Source organism: Kogia breviceps, chromosome 2, assembly GCF_026419965.1.
Source record: "Kogia breviceps isolate mKogBre1 chromosome 2, mKogBre1 haplotype 1, whole genome shotgun sequence".
NCBI lineage: Eukaryota > Metazoa > Chordata > Mammalia > Artiodactyla > Physeteridae > Kogia > Kogia breviceps.
Window position 1 is genome coordinate 170,654,771 of NC_081311.1, and position 19,153 is coordinate 170,673,923.

The 19,153-nt window shown below is 38.5% G+C and overlaps 1 non-coding gene across 1 annotated transcript; it reads left to right on the forward strand.

Annotated features, from left to right (window-relative positions):
* The first annotated feature begins 15,109 nt into the window (after positions 1-15,109).
* On the forward strand, positions 15,110-15,213 carry LOC131751673 (U6 spliceosomal RNA). Its single transcript, XR_009334245.1, has one exon. It is a non-coding gene; the product is annotated as a U6 spliceosomal RNA (small nuclear RNA).
* Positions 15,214-19,153: the final 3,940 nt, after the last annotated feature.

Here is a 19,153-nt window from a genome sequence, read left to right on the forward strand (position 1 = left end):
ACACACCTCAGACTTGTCCTCCTACATCACTGACTGAGGGGTACTCCCAATGTGTCAATTTTCTGGCACTTCCTGCTGGTCCTATTCCTAAGATAAGATAAAATTCTCAGATGAAGAGTTGCAGGTGTTTGCCATTTTCATATTCAGGAAAGGTGAGCATTGGGGTGATATGAGCAGGGCACCAACCACCTCTGCTACAACACTGAATACATTTAAAAAGTCCATGAGTCCATAATGGTACTCAAACAAAGAGGTAGCCAAAGTAATAAAAGCAAAATCAAAATGCAATACGTGCACACACACATACACACACACAGACAACCTCCTTGGTCACCATTGGAAGTAATCAGTAAATAATACTTCACTCTGACAACTGTTAATTAAACGGGAAAATTAAGCATTGAACCTAACTTTCCTGTATGAGTTGTGTTTCAGAGTAATCAGTTAGCCCTGGTCAATGAGGAAAAAGTCTTCTTTAAAGAAAAATTACCATTTTCATCATTGTTTTGTAGGACTGAAATAACACAAAGTCATTAATTTGCTTTAACATTTTTCAGAATTCCTGAGATGCATGTTCCAAATCATGACGCCCATTCCTGCTTTGATCACACTATAACCTTCAGATTTCCCTGATGAACTGATCCACTCATAGAGAGACAAAGCTTGTTCTGAAATCTTGCCCATGTACATGTCTCATGGGTGTGTTGTGTGGATTTTAAAAACAGTGACTAGGGAGCTCCCATCAGAGTGTCTGGTGCAGGGGGAAGGTCCTAAGTGTTGACACTGTTTCCCACCATCTCCTCCCCTTCCCAAACCTAAGAAGGAAAAAGACCCTTTCAGTTCCTTCCAAATGTAAATATATTACCTGAGAAGGGCACTAAATTAACTGTTAGCACCTTTTAACACATAAGCAGAGTTTACTTTATCAGATTAACTGCAGAAAACAAGGTCCCGAGGCAATGGGACATCAGCTGCATAAATATCGACAGGAGGAGGTAGTAGGGAAAAGTAAATAAATAAAATTCGATCTTACATTTGTTTGTGGATATGCACTTTCTGGGTGGCTTTTGTTATCAGTCTCATTTAATCTCCAGACCTCTATTTAACAGAGACGGCTCAATGAGCTTAAAGCAGGAACCCAGCTTCAAAAAGCTAATAACAGGGAGAGCTAGCATTAGAACTCGAATCTTCTGACTCCGAAGTCCAAAGGAAGTGTGGATGTCTGGAGCCCAGAATGAGAACACCGGTGAACAGAGAACAGTAGAGTGAGAACTTCCTAAGGAAGGGAGAAGAGGTGGGATATTTGCCCCCTTCATAAGGGGGCCCCCTTAGGCTTCCCTGGTGTACCTGGGATTTCAGTTTCTATATTTGTCTCTTATCTTATTTACATTGAACCACACCTGGCCCAATCGGTTCCCTGGTATGCCTAATGTTCAATCCTCAAACACCTTCCCCAGAAAAGTCCTGATCATGTTGTTTTTACACACAGCTAAAAGCAAAATAAGACCTCATTTTGAAATTTCTAAAAAACGTTTTCTAATTACACCTATAGAATATATTATGATTCTGGGGAAAAAAATGTAATTTCATTTTTCCTATTCTTGACTTCATATATGATATTTGATTTTTTTTCCTTGAAAAACTATTGATAATTATACATTTTAGTCATTTGAAATCCAGGGCACAATGAGTTTTAATGGCAAAAGATCGCCTGTTTTTACATTCTTTCCTGTGGAAAACACTTTAAAAAAGGAAAGATTCTTATATGTTTTGCTGATTATATGTCATACATATTTGTAGCTTTAAAAATTCAATCATTAGAGAAGTATATAAATGAGACAGTTCCCCCCCCCATCCCATTCTTCAGCAGGAACCCTAGTTAATAGCTATATGGTTCTTCTTTCAGACTTTTTATTTTGCAGAGTTTACAAAGCATTTTCACATACTTCATCTCATTGAAACCTCACAACAGCAGTATTCAATTATAAATGTGAGATTGGGAAAATTGTTTTCCAGTGAACTTTAATAACCTTCTCACAAAAGGGAGCTACCATGACTGACTACCTGTTATTCCCATTTTTTGCAAACCCAGGCCAGGATTTATTTACTGTGACCTTTCATGCTCCATTCATACCACAAAGAGCAAACTGGGCTGTGTAGAACAGAATCAATCCAAAATCTGCTAAGCACTTTGGTTCTATCAGCTACAGCCTTAGCTAAACACAAAACATTTGCATGGGTAATAGATAAAGATGGAGCAGTCTTCCAAAACACTGCTTCTTCCAGATCACTAACAAAGAAAAATGTGGGACTAGCCAGTCTAAAGTGTGGTATAAAACTGAGTTCAAATTAGAGTAAATTGTTGTATCTCCTCCCATATAAGTGGGTAGAGATAGACTTAACACACTGATTACCACTGCAGATAAAGTAACAGCTCTCAAATTAATGGAATAAAACAAGTCCCCCTCCCTCCAGGCTAACAGCATAGTCTTGGGCTTAGCTGCTTAATTAGTGGGCTCTTTGTTCTAATAGATTTTTTAGACAAGATCTTGAAATCTAGTTGCTTTGTGGGGGAAGGGGGAGAGTATTGGAGAGAGCTTGGAGCCTTAGGTGAATTTGGTTGCCTTATTTTTAAACTAGACTAATGGAAAGATAAGGACCTTGATTCCAAAAAGAGACAAATCAATCTTATCTCTTGAATTAGTTTGTATATAATGAACTGTTTATTTTGGCCTAGGAATTTGCTTCAATGAACCCATTATGATGGCCAAGGGCTAAACATGATTAAATTTCCCTCCAAGGAGGAATGAAAGGATAGTTAATATTTTTTTAGTCCTAACCCATTTGCCAAATCATAAACAAAAACATTTACTAGGTAAATTAGTCATCTTTATGATTGTGGCTTCTTTAACACTTGACGCTTGTATGCTTCTCTTCAACTCTTCAGTCTCCACGGGAAGTGGTGATTGAAATGGATTTGATTTCCACTGAAACAAAGAGGCAGTAAAAATTCTCTGAGCTCCCTGGCCTCAGAGCAAAATGCAGAGTGATTTAGAGTAGTGTGACCTAGCTTGAAATGTTGTAATGGCCCTGATAGTGATTCATGTCCACACAAAACAAACAGCTATCTCTCTAACCCTTCACAGCTTAGGTGGGGCCTCCACCACAGAGCTGCCTTTGGTCAGCTCTGCTGGCTTTGATGATGAGACACTGGCAGCGCATCTAAGAAAAAGACATTTGGGGAATTTTAAGTGGTTTGGATCAGCAGTTGTCATGTACAATGGATGTTCATTTCTATTTTACTAGCCAAAATCTAATGCTGCCCAAAATTGGCAAAGAAATATTTCAAATACTAATCAGGCCCAATCCTGCGTTAATGTAAAAACTGAGCTGTCCTACCTTTTTTCAATCCCAGTCTCAGAAGAGAGATTTAATATTTCCTGACAGTGCTTTAAATACTTCGCTGTTCAGACTTCAATGAATCCACAATAACTACATCAGTTCAACAAGCTTGGTTTTTCCAAAGCTGTTTCAAGCTTAGGGTACTTCTGAACTCCTTATCATGGCATTCTTTCTTTGATATTAGGTTTAATAGAGAAAGAGCCAACACTCAGATGGGTCACGACTTAACCCATTTACCTATTAGCTAGCTTTATATATATATTTTTGTCTTTTGTTTTTTGTTTTCATCTATTTGTTCAGAGGTCTACAATTTCCCAGGCCCCTCCTTTCCAGGAACTTAATTGCACAGACTCTAGGAGCCATACGCTATTCTCAGGGGAGGGTTTCAAGGAAGGCTCAATGGTTTTTAATTCCCAGAGGATGAAGCAATAAAGACTTCAGTAGATTATCATTAAGAACTGACTTAACGGTTAGTGTCTAACTAAGCCTTTTATAGGAGCTTTTATTTTGTCATTTCCATGAAGGAAGCTAAAAAATTATCTTTGTTTCACAGATGGAGAAAGTGTGAGATAGTACACCATTGTTTTGGGGGAGACCTGGGGAAGTATCCGATTCTTTAGCTGGAACTTAATTCTACCCACTCCTCATCACTCCCTCAAGAAATCCAACAATTTCATCATAGTTTTGGCTTCAGTCAGTGTACACATGCTTACTGAACCACACTCTCCTGTAAAATGAGACCTTCTCAAAATGCTGTATTGGCAATCTCCAGCCTTCACCTCCACAACAATCAAACAAACAAAAGAGCACAGTTGAGAATGATTTTCCTAAAGAAGAATAGCCAAAGAACCCTAAAAGCATTTACATACAGCCATAAGGCAAGTGTAGGAATTGGAAGGCTTTCCCTCTATGTGAGTGGAGAAGTGGGCCTAGCCTTCTGAAGAAGCATGGGAATGGTAGGTGTAGAACCCCTTTATTTCTTCAGATGACCATTGAATCCCCACAGCAGAATCTGTCCTGGCTTCTTTGAAAGTATAAACAATACCACTACAAATCAGTGATCACATTTAGGAACTCTTTAATTGTTTTCCCATGATTTCCTCTGGGAAAATAAATTAGAAGTCATCCATAAAGTGGACGCTTATTAATAAAAAACTTTATCAAAGAGGTTAACATAAGTGGTTATGAAATCAGAGCAGGCCTGCACATACAGACATTGCAGCGTCAAAATTGAGGAGGGTAATAGGAAGACAAAGTTTGATTTGAACTTCTCTGCAACGTTTATCATGTCTCCTCTTAATTTTCTAATAATCAATGATTTGTCATTTTACATTTGACCATATCTTATAAATCCAAACTTTCATTATCTGATGCTCTGTTTTTTTAATCCTGCCTTAACCTCATTTACAATGATGCTCCACGATTAATAGCAGCAACTAAATTTGCTGCTTTGAAGTGGGAAAATTTTTGAGAATAGGCTAACTTAGAAAACTTTACTTCTTAGAGCAATGAGTTCGGACTGTTTTAGAATTAATGCCAACTTAGAATGCTATAGTAGTAAGACTTTCAAATTTGGGAGTCAGAGGAGCTTAGGTGTAGTTCTGATTTTGCCCTTTATTAATTACATGAACTGCTTAATAGAATGTGTATAATTTAAATATCTCCTTTTAGTTTATAAGAAGTATAAAGTTATGTATATGTCAGTTAGCTTAAGCTACACCTGAAGGGTGGTCATTTGCCCTAATCAAAATGTCACACCCAGGCTTCCCTGGTGGCACAGTGGTTGAGAGCCCGCTGCCGATGCAGGGGACGCAGGTTTGTGCCCCGGTCCAGGAAGATCCCACATGCCGCGGAGTGGCTGGGCCCCGTGAGCCATGGCCACTGAGCCTGCGCGTCCGGAGCCTGTGCTCTGCAACGGGAGAGGCCACAACAGTGAGAGGCCCGCGTACCACAAAAAAAAAAAAAAAAAAGTCAAACCCTAGGTGTCATCAGTCTTCTAATCAGAACTCCCACTGTCCAGAGGTGCTTCCTAGCAAGGATTTAGCCATCTTAGCCTTCCAACACCACCACCAGAGTATTCTTTTTGTTTTCTGTTTGCAACTGTCTATATGTATATTTATTTATTTAATTTTAACATCTTTATTAGAGTATAATTGCTTTACAATGGTGTGTTACTTTCTGCTTTATAACAAAGTGAATCAGCTATACATATACATATATCCCCATATCTCCTCCCTCTTGTGTCTCCCTCCCACCCTCCCTATCCCACCCCTCTAGGTGGTCACAGAGCACTGAGCTGATCTCCCTATGCTATGCGGCTGCTTCCCATGGGCTATCTATTTTACATTTGGTAGTATATATAAGTCCATGCCACTCTCTCACTTCGTCCCAGCTTACCCTTCCCCCTCCCCATGTCCTCAAGTCCATTCTCTACGTCTGCATCTCTATTCCTGTCCTGCCCCTAGGTTCTTCAGAACCTCTTCTTTTTTTTTTAGATTCCATATGTATGTGTTAGCATACAGTATTTATTTTTTTCTTTCTGACTTACTACATTCTGTATGACAGTCTCTAGGTCCATCCACCTCACTACAAATAACTCAACTTTGTTTCTTATTATGGCTGAGTAATATTCCATGGTATATACGTGCCACATCTTCTTTATCCATTCATCAGTCAATGGACACTTAGGTTGTTTCTATGTCCTGGCTATTGTAAATAGAGCTGTGGTGAATATTGTGGTACATGACTCTTTTTGGATTATGGTTTTCTCAGGTATATGCCCAGTAGTGGGATTGCTGGGTCATATGGTAGCTCTATTTTTAGTTTTTTAAGGAACCTCCATACAGTTCTCCATAGTGGTTGTATCAATTTATATTCCCACCAACAGTGCAGGAGGGTTCCCTTTTCTCCATACCCTCTCCAGCATTTATTGTTTGTAGATTGTTTGATGATGTCCATTCTGACCAGTGTGAGGTAATACCTCATTGTAGTTTTGATTTGCATTTCTCTAATGATTAGTGATGTTGAGCATCCTTTCATGTATTTGTTGGCCATCTGTATATCTTCTTTGGAGAAATGCTGATTTAGGTCTTCTGCCCATTTTTGGATTGGGTTGTTTGTTTTTTTGATATTGAGCTGCATGAGCTGCTTGTATATTTTGGAGATTAATCCATTGTCAGTTGCTTCATTTGCAAATATTTTCTCCCATTCAGAGGGTTGTCTTTTCATCTTGTTTATGGTTTCCTTTGCTGTGCAAAAGATTTTAAGTTTCATTAGGTGTCATTTGTTTATTTTTGTTTTTATTTCCATTTCTCTAGGAGGTGGGTCAAAAAGGATCTTGCTGTGATTTATGTCATAGAGTGTTCTGTCCATGTTTTCCTCTAAGAGTTTCATGGTGTCTGATCTTATATTTAGGTCTTTAATCCATTTTGAGTTTATTTTTGTGTATGGTGTTAGGGAGTGTTCTAATTTCATTCTTTTACATGTAGCTGTCCAGTTTTCCCAGCACCACTTATTGAAGGGCTGTCTTTTCTTCATTGTATATTCTTGCTTCCTTTATCAAAAATAAGGTGACCATATGTGCGTGGGTTTATCTCTGAGCTTTCTATCCTGTTCCATTGATCTCTATTTCTGTTTTTGTGCCAGTACCATACTGTCCTGATTACTGTAGCTTTGTAGTATAGTGTGAAGTTAGGGAGTCTGATTCCTCCAGCTCCGTTTTTCATTCTCAAGATTGCTTTGGCTATTCGGGGTCTTTTGTGTTTCCATACAAATTGTGAAATTTTTTGTTCTAATTCTGTGAAAAATGCCATCGGTAGTTTGATAAGGATTGCATTGAATCTGTAGATTGCTTTGGGTAGTAGAGTCATTTTCACAATGCTGATTCTTCCAATCCAAGAACATGGTATGTCTCTCCATCTGTCTGTATCATCTTTAATTTATTTCATCAGTGTCTTATAGTTCTCTGCATACAGGTCTTTTTTCTCCTTAGGTGGGTTAATTCCTAGGTATTTTATTCTTTTTGTTGCAATGGTAAATGGCAGTGCTTCCTTAATTTCTCTTTCAGATTTTTCATCATTAGTGTAAAGGAATGCAAGAGGCTTCTGTGCATTAATTTTGTATCCTGCTACTTTACCAAATTCATTGATTAGCTCTAGTATTTTTCTGGTAGCATCTTTAGGATTTTCTATGTATAGTATCAAGTCATCTACAGTGACAGTTTTACTTCTTCTTTTCAGATTTGGATTTCCTTATTTCTTTCTCTTCTCTGATTGCTGTGGCTAAAATTTCCAAAACTATGTTGAATAATAGTGGTGAGAGTGGACAAGCTGTCTTGTTCCTGATTTTGGTGGAAATGGCTTCAGTTTTTTACCATTGAGAATGGTGTTGGCTGTGGGTTTGTCATATATGGCCTTTATTATGTTGAGGAAAGTTCCCTCTATGGCTACTTTCTGGAGGGTTCTTATCATAAATTGGTGTTGAATTTTGTCGAAAGTTCTTTCTGTATCTATTGAGATGATCATATGGTTTTTCTCCTTTAATTTTTTAGTATGGTATATCACATTGATTGATTTGCATATATGGAAGAATCCTTGCATTCCTGTGATAAACCTCACTTGATCATGGTGTATAATCCTTTTAATGTGCTGTTGGATTCTGTTTGCTAATATTTTGTTGAGGATTTTTACATCTATGTTCATCAGTGATATTAGCCTGCAGTTTTCTTTCTTTGTGACATCTTTGTCTGGTTTTGGTATCAGGATGATGGTGGCCTCATAGAATGAGTTTGGGAGTGTTCCTTCCTATGCTATATTTTGGAAGAGTTTGAGAAGGATAGGTATTATTTCTTCTCTAAATGTCTGATAGAATTTGCCTGTGAATCCTCTGGTCCTGGGCTTTTGTTTGTTGGAAGATTTTTAATCACAGTCTCAATTTCAGTGCTTGTGATTGGTCTGTTTATATTTTCTATTTCTTCCTGGTTCAGTCTCAAAAGTTGTGCTTTTCTAGGAATTTGTGCATTTCTTCCAGGTTGTCCATTTTATTGGCATATACTTGCTTGTTGTAATCTCTCATGATCCTTTGTATTTCTGCAGTGTTAGGTTTTACTTCTCCTTTTTCATTTCTAATTCTATTGATTTGAGTCTTCTCCCTTTTTTTCTTGATGAGTCTGGCTAATGGTTTATCAATTTTCTTTATCTTCTCAAAGAACCACCTTTTAGTTTTATTGATCTTTGCTATCATTTCCTTTATTTCTTTTTCATTTATTTCTGATCTGATCTTTATGATTTCTTTCCTTCTGCTAACTTTGGGTTTTTTTGTACTTCCTTCTCTAATTGCTTTAGGTATAAAGTTAAGTTGTTTTTTTTGAGATGTTTCTTGTTTCTTGAAGTAGGATTGTATTGCTATAAACTTCCCTCTTAGAACTGCTTTTGCTGCATCCCATAAGTTTTGGGTGGTCGTGTTTTCATTGTCATTTGTTTTTAGGTATAGTTTGATTTCCTCTTTGATTTCTTCAGTGATCTATTGGTTATTAAGTAGTGTATTGTTTAGCTTTCGTGTGTTTGTATTTTTTACAGATTTTTTCCTGTAATTGATATCTAGGCTCATACTGTTGTGGTCAGAAAAGATACTTGATACAATTTCAATTTTCCTAAATTTACCAAGACTTGATATGCGACCCAAGATATGATCTATCCTGGAGAATGTTCCATGAGCATTTGAGAAGAAAGTGTATTCTGTTGTTTTTGGATGGAATGTGCTATAAATATCAATTAAGTCCATCTTGTTTAATGTATCATTTAAAGCTTATGTTTCCTTATTTATTTTCATTTTGGATGATCTGTCCATTGGTGAAAGGGGAGTGTTAAAATCCCCTACTATGATTGTGTTACTGTCAATTCTCCCTTTTATGGCTGTTAGCCTTATGTATTGAGTTGTTCTTATGTTGGGTGCATAAATATTTACAATTGTTATATCTTCTTTTTGGGTTGATCCCTTGATCATTATGTAGTGTCCTTCTTTGTCTCTTGTAATAGTCTTTATTTTAAAGTCTATTTTGTCTGATATGAGAATTGCTACTCCAGCTTTCTTTTGATTTCCATTTGCATGGAATATCTTTTTCCATCTCCTCACTTTCAGCCTGTATGTGTCCCTAGGTCTGAAGTGGGTCTCTTGTAGACAGCATATATATGGGTCTTGTTTTTGTATCCCTTCAACCATTCTATGTCTTTTGGTGGGAGCATTTAATCCATTTACATTTAAGGTAATTATCGATATGCATGTTCCTATTACCATTTCTTTATTGTTTTGGGTTTGTTATTGTAGGTCTTTTCCTTCTCTTGTGTTTCCTGCCTAGAGAAGTTCCTTTAGCCTTTGTTGTAAAGCTGGTTCGGTGGTGCTGAATTCTCTTAGCTTTTGCTTGTCTGTAAAGGTTTTAATTTCTCCATCATATCTGAATGAGATCCTTTCTGGGGAGAGTAATCTTGGTTGTAGGTTTTTCTCGTTCATCCCTTTAAATATGTCCTGCCACTCCCTTCTGGCTTGCAGAGTTTCTGCTGAAAGATCCGCAGTTAACCTTATGGGGATTCCCTTGTATATTACTTGTTGTTTTTCCCTTCCTGCTTTTAATATTTTTTCTTTGTATTTAATTTCTGATAGTTTAATTAATACGTGTCTTGGTGTGTTTCTCCTTGGATTTATCCTGTATGGCACTCTCTGTGCTTCCTGGACTTGATTAACTATTTCCTTTCCCATATTAGGGAATTTTTCTACTATCATCTCTTCAAATATTTTCTCAGTCCCTTTCTTTTTCTCTTCTTCTTCTGGGACCCCTATAATTTGAATGTTTGTGCGTTTAATATTGTCCCAGAGATCTCTGAGATGGTCCTCAATTCTTTTCATTCTTTTTTCTTTATTCTGCTCTGCAGTAGTTATATCCATTATTTTTTCTTCCAGGTCACTTCTCTGTTCTTCTGCCTCAGTTATTCTGCTATTGATTCCTTCTAGAGAATTTTTAGTTTCATTTATTGTGTTTTCCTCATGGTTTGTTTGCTCATTAGTTCTTTAGGTCCTTGTTAAATGTTTCTTGTATTTTCTCCATTCTATTTCTAAGATTTTGGATCATCTTTACTATCATTACTCTGAATTATTTTTCAGGTAGACTGCCTATTTCTTCTTCATTTGTTTGGTCTGGTCGGTTTTTACCTTGCTCCTTCATCTGCTATGTGTTTCTCTGTCTTCTCATTTTGCTTAACTTACTGTGTTTGAGGTCTACTTTTTGCAGGCTGCAGGTTTGTAGTTCCCGTTGTTTTTGGTGTCTGCCCCAGTGGCTAAGGTTGGTTCAGTGGGTTGTGTAGGCTTCCTGGTGGAGGGGACTGGTGCCTGTGTTCTGGCAGGTGAGGCTGGATGTTTTCTTTCCGGTGGGCAGGACTGCATCCTGTGGTGTGTTTTGGGGTGTCTATGATTTTAGGCAGCCTCTCTGCTAATGGGTGGGGTTGTGTTCCTGTCTTGCTAGTTATTTGGTATAGGGTTTCCACCACTGTAGCTTGCTGGTTGTTGAGTGGAGCTGGGACTTAGCATTGAGATGGAGCTCTCTGGAAGAGCTTTTTCTGTTTGATATTATGTGGAGCCAGGATGTCTCTGGTGGACCAATGTCCTGAACTCGGCTCTCCCACCTCAGAGGCATAGGCCTGACACCCAGCCAGAGCACCAAGACCCTGTCAGCCACACAGCTCAGAAGAAAAGGGAGGAAAAAAAAGAAAGAAAGAAAAGATAAAATAAAAGGAAATAAAGTTATTAAAATAAAAAATTATTAAAAATAAAGAATTTTAAAGTAATTTAAAAAAAGAGAAAAGAAAGAAAGAAGAGGGCCTCCCTGGTGGTGCAGTGGTTGAGAATCTGCCTGCGGATGCAGGGAACACAGGTTCGTGCCCCGGTCCGGGAGGATCCCACGTGCCGCAGAGCGGCTGGGCCCGTGAGCCATGGCCACAGAGCCTGCGCATCCGGAGCCTGCCCTCTGCAACGGGAGAGGCCACGACAGTGAGAGGCCCGCATACCAAAAAAAAAAAAAAAAAAAAAAAAGAAAGAAAGAAGAGAGCAGCCAAACCAAAAAACAAATCCACCAGTGATAATAAGCACTAAAAACTATACTTAAAAAAAACAACAACAACAACCAGACAGACAGAACCCTAGGACAAACGGTAAAAGCAAAGCTATACAGACAAAATCACACAAAGAAGCATACACATGCACACTCACAAGAAGAGAAAAAGGAAAAAAATATAAATCTAGATATAAAAAAAGGAAGAGAGCAACAAAATCAATAAACAAATCTAACAATGGTAACCCTGCCTGCCGCAACTAGAGAAAGCCCTCGCACAGAAACAAAGACCCAACACAGCCAAAAATAAATAAATAAATTAATTTAAAATAGTAACACTTAAAAAAAAATTTTTTAACAAAAAAAATAAACTCTAAATACTAAACTAAGATAAATCTAAAACCAGAAACCAGTCAGTCACATACAGCAAACCTCAAGTCTACAGTTGTTCCCAAAATCCACTGCCTCAATTTTGGGATGATTCGTTGGGTATTCAGGTATTCCAGAGATGCAGCGTACATCAAGTTGATTGTGGAGATTTAATCCGCTGCTCCTGAGGCTGCTGGGAGAAATTTCCCTTTCTCTTCTTTGTTCGCACAGCTCCTGGGGTTCAGCTTTGGCTTTGGCCCTGCCTCTCCGTGTAAGTCGCCTGAGGGCATCTGTTCCTGCCCAGACAGGATGGGGTTAAAGGAGCAGCTGATTCGGGGGCTCTGGTTCACTCAGGTCGCGGGGGGGGAGGGGTACGGGTTGCGGTGCAAGCCTGCGGTGGCAGAGGCCAGCATGATGTTGCAACAGCCTGAGGTATGCCATGTGTTCTCCTGGGGAAGTTGTCCCTGGATCACGGGACCCTGGCAGTGGTGGGCTGCACAGACACCTGGGACGGGAGGTGTGGATAGTGACCTGTGTTTGCACACAGGCTTCTTGGTGGCTGCAGCAGCAGCCTTAGCGTTTCATGCTAAGCGTTTCATGTTTCTGTTGTCCGCACTGATAGCCCCAGCTTGTGCCCATCTCTGGAGCTCATTTAGGCAGTGCTCTGAATCCCCTCTCCTTGCACACCCTTTTGGGAAGTCTGAGGTCTTCTGCCAGTGTTCAGTAGGTGTTCTGTAGGAGTGTTCCACATGTAGATGTATTTGTGGGGAAGAAGGTGATCTCCATGTCTTACTCCTCCGCTATCTTGAAGGTCTCCCTCCGGAGTATTCTTAATTAGCAGAAGGCATGTTTAAAATGGGTTTTCACTGGTAAAATTAATGACTTATCAATATGCATTAGGGATGTTAAAAATGGCTTTTAACTGGTGCAAATAGTGATTTTAAAAATATATGGATTGTATAACATATTCTAGAGACTCCCTCCCCAATTTTATAAACAGACTAAGAATCTAGAAAACCCTGTGACCTGTACCCTTAAGGATATTGCTCCTGATTATCCTGTGTCTGGCCATTGACTCAGCCCTCAGGCCGCCAGTGGCCTGATATCTACCATAAGGTTAATGGAACTCTGCCTCTAGAATATGGTCATTTCTGCCCCAAGTGAATATTGCATGCATGGTGTAGTTAGACTACGTAAAAGGCCAAGAACTGGAATTTCATCAAACTTATCAAAAAGGTTATATGAGCTGTTTTGTGCCTGCTTCATAATAAGTGTTTAATATGTACCTTTATGTGTGGCCAAATTTGGTCAGAGATTCCTTTTAATATAAACTAGTGAAGAGGTTGTATGGGACACAGTCACTCCTCATCCATCTCTAATTATATGGTTACATTATCCACAAAGTAATCTTTGCAATGTTGCCCTTCACTCAGCATTTATCTCTTTTTAGCCACCTGCTAGATATTCTTAATATCACCCAGGTGCCTATAGTAAAAACCTCATAGATGTCCCTACTCAAGATCCAGAGGGATTCAGTGAATGCACAGGGCTCTCCTGGGTTAGCAGTCCCCTCAGGACTCTGTGGTTTGTTCTGACTATTGCATGGTCCTTGTCCCCAAGTCCCAGAGGCAGTTAAGATTTCTCCACTTCCCTTTTGGGAACTGAAGACCTGAGGAGTCTTGACCAATACTTCCTGCAGACTAAGTTTCTTCCATGAGGCCATGATCAAACCCTTTGGTAATGAACACAGATACGGACATCCTGGGGCCCTATCGTAGATAGATGTGATGATGATGAAGATGATGGTGATGATTGTTAATACAATTTCCATTAGGCTAAAACCAATGTCACCATGGATTGTGTTTGGTTGCACATAAAATAAAACTTGAGGAATATTGGCTTAAACCAAGAAGGTTTTTTCTTTTCATATAATACATCTAGAGTTGAGCAATCTAAAGCAGGTGCAGGCCTGCAGTGATGCAATCAGGGACCCAAAGTCTATCTTTCTGCTCTGTTATCATTCATTTGTGGCCCTTGTCCTCATGCTTTCAAGATGGCTGCAGCACCTCCAGGCATACAATGGGGAAGCACGGGGAGGGGGGGCAAAAGGCTTTCACAAAATAAGCTTTTGCCTTTTTACTCAGTATGGAAAGCTCTCTCCAGGGAATTAAATTTGTGTTAAATTGAATTTGTCATCCCCTAGCTGCAAGGGAGTAGGGGAATGGGTAGTGACAGGTGACTAATAGTGCTTACTATTCCTGCTATTTACCAGTCACTTTGTCATATACTTTATATACTTACCATCTTTAGCATTACTCAGTAACCATTTTCTACATAATGAAACAGAATCATAGACTTTTAGTAACTTGCCCAAGAAAATGGCAGATTCTTGATTTGAATCCAGGTCAACTTGATTAATAGCAATAATAATAATAATAATAGTTAACATTGGTCAAATGCTTGCTATGCTTTGGATATTCCTCTAGGTGTTTTACATGCATCAACTCACTTCCTCCTCATAGAAACCTTCTGAGGAAGGTATTTTTATTCTCTTTGTTATCAGATGAGGAAACCAAGGCTCAGAGAAGTTAAGTAACTTGCTTAGAGTCACTCGGGTTGTAAGAAGTGAAGTTCGTGTTTAACCCAATTCTGTATGAATCCTGAGCTCTTGACCACCCACTATGCAGCTTCTGAAAAATCAAATCGCTCAGACTGTGAACACTGCCACCATCTTACTTGGGTAGTAGAGGCACCAAGCAAACAAAGCAATGGTTAAATACCAATAAGGCAGCTAATCAATACTTCAACTTAGAAGGATTAAACAGAGGAGGAGTCTGAAAATGGAAACTGAAGATTCCAGAAATAGCAAGAAAATGAGTAAAGTCCAAGATGGTGTTTAAGCATATGCCAGAATAGGCACTTAATATTTTTCCCTGATACAAAGGCCTTCTTTCTCTACATCAGTGTGTACTCTTGATGAAGTCACAAGGAAATATCTACCACAGAAGATGACCATTGCTCATTGCCTTCCCAATAACTATTCTCTATTCTTTACTAATGGAACTCCCATTTTACTAAGGGCAACAGTAGCCTCAGTTAAAATATTTAACTTCCATAGACTTCCTTGCCTCTATGGGCTGGCCATATGACACAGACTGACCAATGATATGTAAGTAAGCACAGTCTTTCGGTTAGGGCTTCCAGAAAAGTTATTGTTTGTTGCTGAAAAGATACAAGCTTGTGCTTGCTTTGGCAATATGTATACTAAAATTGAAACAATACAGATATTAGCCTGGCCCTTGTGCAAGGATGACAGGCATATTTTTGAAGTATTCTGTATTTTGCACAGTTCCCAGAAGTTTTGATACTTCACTGGTTAATACCAAGGGAAAAACGAGTCAAAGCACAGCATATGGCATCAAATTTGGTGATTTTCCCCAACAAAAAGAAAGAGAGACAGAGAGAGGAAGAGAGAGACAGAGAGAGAGATGAGCTCTACTAGCTTATGCATTTTCCCTTTATTCATTCTTCTTCTTCCTGCCTGGAATGCAGTTGTGATGTCCAGTGGGGCAGCAGCCATCTCATGAGCATGAAGATTATAGTCTCTCACTAAGGATGGCTCAGTAGACAGATAAACAACTGCTTAACTGTTAAGTCCCTGATAGCACTGTGGAGCCTCCATACCTTCCTAAGCTTGCCTATCTCTGGATTTGTGATGATTTATGAAAAATAAACCTCTATTTAATTAAGCAGAAGTAGTTTCATTGTTGTTGTTGTTGTTGCTACATGAAGCTGAAGACAATTACAACTGATAGAGGTGTGCATGCTATTCTCCCCTTCAATCAGGTTTATTCTTGTTTACTACCAAATTCATCTCCAGCATAAGACATATCATTGTCATTGACTTAGCTTCAACTGTATGGGGGACCAGGTGTGATGTCAATTAGTTTGGAAGGAGTAGGCTTATGGCTCTGGTACCTTGCACTAAAGAAGGCCCAAAGGCAAGGATATACAATGGAGAAAAGACAGTCTCTTCAATAAGTGGTGCTGGGAAAACTGGACAGCTACATGTAAAAGAATGAAATTAGAACACTCCCTAACACCATACACAAAAATAAACTCAAAATGGATTAGAGACCTAAATGTAAGACCAGACACTATAAAACTCTTAGAGGAAAACACAGGAAGAACACTCTTTGACATAAATCACAGCAAGATCTTTTTTGATCCACCTCTTAGAGTAATGGAAATAAAAACAAAAATAAACATATGGGACCTAATGAAACTTAAAAGCTTTTGCAAAGCAAAGGAAACTACAAACAAGATGAAAAGACAACCCTCAGAAAGGGAGAAAATATTTACAAATGAATCAACAGACAAAGGATTAATCTCCAAAATATATAAACAGCTAATGCAGCTCAATATTAAAAAAATGAACAACCCAATCCAAAAATGGACAGAAGACCTAAATAGACATTTCTCCAAAGAAGATATACAGATGGCCAAGAAGCACATGAAAAGCTGCTCAACATCATTAATTATTAAAGAAATGTAAATCAAAACTACAGTGAGGTATCACCTCACACCAGTTAGAATGGGCATCATCAGAAAATCTACAAACAACAAATTCTGGAGAGGGTGTGGAAAAAAGGGAACTCTCCTGCACTGTTGGTGGGAATGTAAATTGATACAGCCACTATGGAGAACAGTATGGAGGTTCCTTAAAAAACTAAAAATAGAGCTACCATATGACCCAGCAATCCCACTACTGGGCATATACCCAGAGAAAACCATAATTCAAAAAGACACATGCACCCCAATGTTCATTGCAGCACTATTTACAATAGCCAGGTCATGGCAGCAACCTAAATGCCCATTGACAGATGAATGGATAAAGAAGATGTGGCATATATATACAATGGAATATTAACCATAAAAAGGAACAAAATTGGGTCATTTATAGAGATGTGGATGGATCTAGAGACTGTCATACAGAGTGAAGTAAGTCAGAAAGAGAAAAACAAATATCGTATATTAATGCATATATGTGGAACTTAGAAAAATGGTACAGATGAACTGGTTTGCAGGGCAGAAATAAAGACACAGATGTAGAGAACAAACGTATGGACACCAAGGGGGGAACGTGGCAGTGGAGGTGGTGGTGTGATGAACTGGGAGATTGGGATTGACATATATGCACTAATATGTATAAAATGGATAGCTAATAAGAACCTGCTATATTAAAAAAAAATAAAATAAAATTCAAAAAAAGAACGAAGGCCTCAGGGTAGCAAGGTGACATTGTACAGAGTATAGGCTTTAGCAAATCTAACCTTCATGACAATTTTTACTCCTCCACCCTGAGCCTCAGCTTCCTCATCTCTAAAATGAAGACTATACAAATTCATCTTAAACATTTACTGAGAGTTGTGTGAAATGTCTAATTCAAGTGGTACATATGTATGTATTTTTCATTATTATTAAGTCCCCTCTCTTACCAATACAAATGGAACAAGTCATCTCACCCTCTACTACTCCCTTCTCAATGCATCCCTCTGTCTTCTCGATATAAGAATGGTTTTTGGAAAAGGATCTGCCCCTAGGGTTTGGTCCTGGTTTTCATTTTAGGTAGACTTTTTGAGGTTAAAAAAAAGTTGGTGGGGAAGGGAGTGGGGAGAAGAAAAAGTCTGTAGAGTATAACCCCAGGCATGGATTGACTCTGCTTTGGAGAAGAGAACCCACAAGAAGAGAGAAAACATTTCCCCCTTCCTCAGAACTTGCATTTTTCCCAAGTAAAAAGACTTGAGTTTGTGACCATATCTTTAGGCTCATAAAGTATAACTGCATTTTTAATTAGGGTTTTCAAGAGCTAAGTCTCCTGAAATATGCTTTTGGTATCAAGTCATGATCATCCATACTATATATTTGTAATATGCACATATATACACCACATACATATTTATATATAATATTAGAGTCTGTTACCATGACAACTATTACAGTATTAACAAATTAAGCATTGTGACTCTGCTGTAATAAGAAAAAAAGAAATTCAAATGAAACACCAAGCATTTGTTTAAGCACTAATAGCTTTAGTAATTAAATACACAGAGAAAATTTTTTAAAAACACAAATTAATATTTAGAAGCCTTTTCCAGTGTGAAAATCAGCTTTGATGTTGTTTTCCCTTTTCCATTGCATTGCATTATACATCTTTATAAATTAAGTTTGGCATTGGGTTAACGAGAACAGATCTGCTGTTGTTGGAGCCCTCACACACCCAAAAGCTCAGTTCCCATTCTAAATAGTTACACTTTACATAGTTGGTGAGAAAGATTTTATGGCTCTTTTTATTCATCAGAAAGAGGACTTTTTAAAAAGAAAGCTTAAATGTGAAGTTGGTCTTACATCCCCTGTTTCACTCAGACAACATGTAGAACTACCCCTGGGGGTTTGAATATATTAACATCCTTTCACAATTAACCCTAATGGGACAAGTGTCGCATTTTTCCAAGTAGATTTATTCAAAGCTGGAAAATACATAGTGTTTAAATAGATCTCATTATATCAGCTACACCAAATCTCTCCTCTTTACATACAGAGGATTGTACCTCTTTTCACTGTCATGCAACATTAAAATAGGAAGGCATACACAAGGATGACATGGATTTGACAAAAAATTAATGATTTGTACATCACTTTAATGCTTCAAATCTGCAATTCATGTATGCTAATTAGTTCATAATGGTCTGTTGAAGAACAGAACTGTCATCCCGCTTCTTCACAGGTTTCTGGAAGCTCCGATTCAGCACAGACTTGCCCGGTTGACTGCTGGATTCTGGGCTGTAACATGGCAGATCTATGAGAACATCCCCCTCCCACCAACACAATTGTTCCTGGATGTGGTGCTTTAATCTCTCAGAGCTACGGTGGCATATCTCAAATAAGTGATTCCTGGGTGCCGCAGTACATACCAGGAGCCAGAGCATAGCATCGCTATATCTAAATGATTGATTTCTGGATTTTAGGCTGTCAGGCTATATACCTCAGAGGGCAGCTGTCAGCTTCCTAAATGTATGAAGTTGTATTATGCAGCACATTTTGAAAATGTATGTACAAATTTTTTAAAATTTATTTACAGATAAAAAGGGCTGCAAAACTTGGAGAGAGGAAACAAAGGAGGCTAAAAAGATCAGATATCTTTTTTTTTTCTGTGAAATCATGTCTGTCTTCTCCAATGCAAGAAAAATAGCTACCCATCCCATTTTCCTTTAGTCTTTGGGC